The sequence below is a fragment of the Meles meles genome, chromosome X (assembly GCF_922984935.1).
Source record: "Meles meles chromosome X, mMelMel3.1 paternal haplotype, whole genome shotgun sequence".
NCBI lineage: Eukaryota > Metazoa > Chordata > Mammalia > Carnivora > Mustelidae > Meles > Meles meles.
This window is the reverse complement of record NC_060087.1, coordinates 115,738,974-115,741,363: the sequence shown is the minus strand read 5'-3', so window position 1 is coordinate 115,741,363 and position 2,390 is coordinate 115,738,974.

Genomic DNA, 2,390 nt, shown 5'->3' with positions numbered 1-2,390 from the left:
CACTGACGTACGCTTTTCATTCTGGTTGCCTCTGAGGAATTCCCTTTTGTCTCCTGTTTGCTAGTGCTGTCTCCTATCCCTGTGAGTTAAACAGGAAAAGTAAAAAGTGAAATAGATGAGCTAAAATGTCTTCGGTTTCTTAATTTGCCAGGGGAATTAATTTGTTTAAAAGTTTTGAATAGGTAATAGTCACGTGCTTCAAAAATCAACTATTAAAAGGTATACAGGGGCACCTGGCCGGCTCAGTGGATGGGGCACATGACTCTTGACCTCAGGGTTGTGAGTTCGAGCCCCACGTTGGGGGTGGAGATAACGTCCTGAAAAAATAAAAAGGTGTACTATAAAAAATCACTGCTTGCCTTCCCTGTCTACTCAGGCCCTTTCAAGTGACCACTGTGGTCGGTTTACATATACTTCATTGTTTATTTTTTTTTTTTACTTCATTGTTTCTTTACAAATACATATTTTCATTTTTACGGTTTTACATCTAAACGGTAGCTTGTTCTACATACTGTACTACATGTAGCTTTTTTTTTTTTAAAGATTTTATTTATTTGACAGAGATCACAAGTAGGCAGAGAGGCAGGCAGAGAGAGAGAGGAGGAAGCAGGCTCCCTGCGGAGCAGAGAGCCCGATGCGGGGCTCGATCCCAGGACCCTGAGATCATGACCCGAGCCGAAGGCAGCGGCTTAATCCACTGAGCCACCCAGGCGCCCCTACACGTAGCTTTTTTCCATTTTTAACACTAAATGTATTACTAGTTTCAGAGGTAGAGGTCAGTGATTCATCAGTCTTCTATAACACCGAGCGCTCATTACATCACACGTGCTCCTTAATGCCCATCACCCGGTTACCCCATCCCCCCACCCGTTCCCCTCCAGCAGCGCTCAGTTTGCTGTGATTAAGAGTCTCTTATGGTTTGTCTCCTCTGGTTTCGTCTTGTTTCGTTTTTGCCTCCTTTCCCCTATGACCCTCTGTCTTGTTTTTCAAATTCCTCATATCAGTGAGATCATATGATAATTGTCATTCTCTGATTGACTTACTTCACTGAGCATAACACCCTCTAGTTCCCTCCACATCCCTGTTGCAAACACCTACTTCTTTTTCACTGAGCGCTAGATCCAGGAGAATTTTCCAGATCAGTGAAGAGTATCCTCATCCCTTTTCCTAACAGCTGCCTAGTGTTTTCTTGTGTAGCGTGTAGCATAATTCACTTAGCCGGTTCCCTCCTGGCCGGTTTTACCAGCACTGCCGAGTATCTGTTCTCCCACCAGCACTGCCGAGTATCTGTTCTCCCACCGTCCCAGCAACCGCGCAGCAGCCGTGTGTTCTGCCGATCTGATGGATGAGAAGTGGCGTCTCAGCGGACTTTCCTGATTAACTCCAAAGTGAGGTTGACCACCTTTTCGCAGAGCTATTTATTCATATCCTCTCTTTTCCCACCGCCTGCTCCTGGGTGGGTAGGTGGTTTTCTTCTTTGTGGCTTGTAGGAGCATTTTGTGATAAGGAGTTGCAAAGGTTTCCTTCTAGCTTCTCGTTTTTCTCTTGACTTTGCTTATGGTATGTTTGCCATGGAAAACTTAATGTGGGGTGGTTGAATTTTTGAATCGTTTATGACTTCTGGATTTTGAATCCTAGAAAACCCCAGACCATTCCAAGGTTAGAGATCATATTTATACACACACAAACACCAATTTGGAGATCTAATGAAGAGAATAATGTATGGTAGCAAAAATCAGAATTCAAAAACCCTAGGTTTAAATTTAAAGTTCAAAATCTTCTATGAGGGGAACTGTAAGACACTCCTGGTAAACCGAAAACTAGACTTGAACAAATGGAAAGACCTCTTACTATTTTTCGACATCATTGAATCTTGACATTAAAATTTCCCTTGTTTCTTTTTTAATACATATGTATATATATATATTTTTTTTTTTTAAAGATTTATTTATTTATTTATTTGACAGAGAGATCACAAGCAGGCAGAGAGGCAGGCAGAGAGAGGGGAAGGAAGCAGGCTCCCCGCTGAGCAGAGAGCCCGATGCGGGGCTAGATCCCAGGACCCTGAGATCATGACCTGAGCCGAAGGCAGCGGCTTAACCACTGAGCCACCCAGGCGCCCCTGTATATATATTTTTTTTAAAGATTTTTTATGTATTTATTTGACAGAGAGAGATTACAAGTAGGCAGAGAGGCAGGCAGAGAGAGAGAGAGGGAAGCAGGTTCGCTGCTGAGCAGAGAGCCCGATGCGGGACTCGATCCCAGGACCCTGAGATCATGACCTGAGCCGAAGGCAGCGGCTTAACCCACTGAGCCACCCAGGCGCCCCCATATGTATATTTTAAAATAAGGTAGGTTCTACGCCCAGTCTGGAATCCAACATGGGGCTT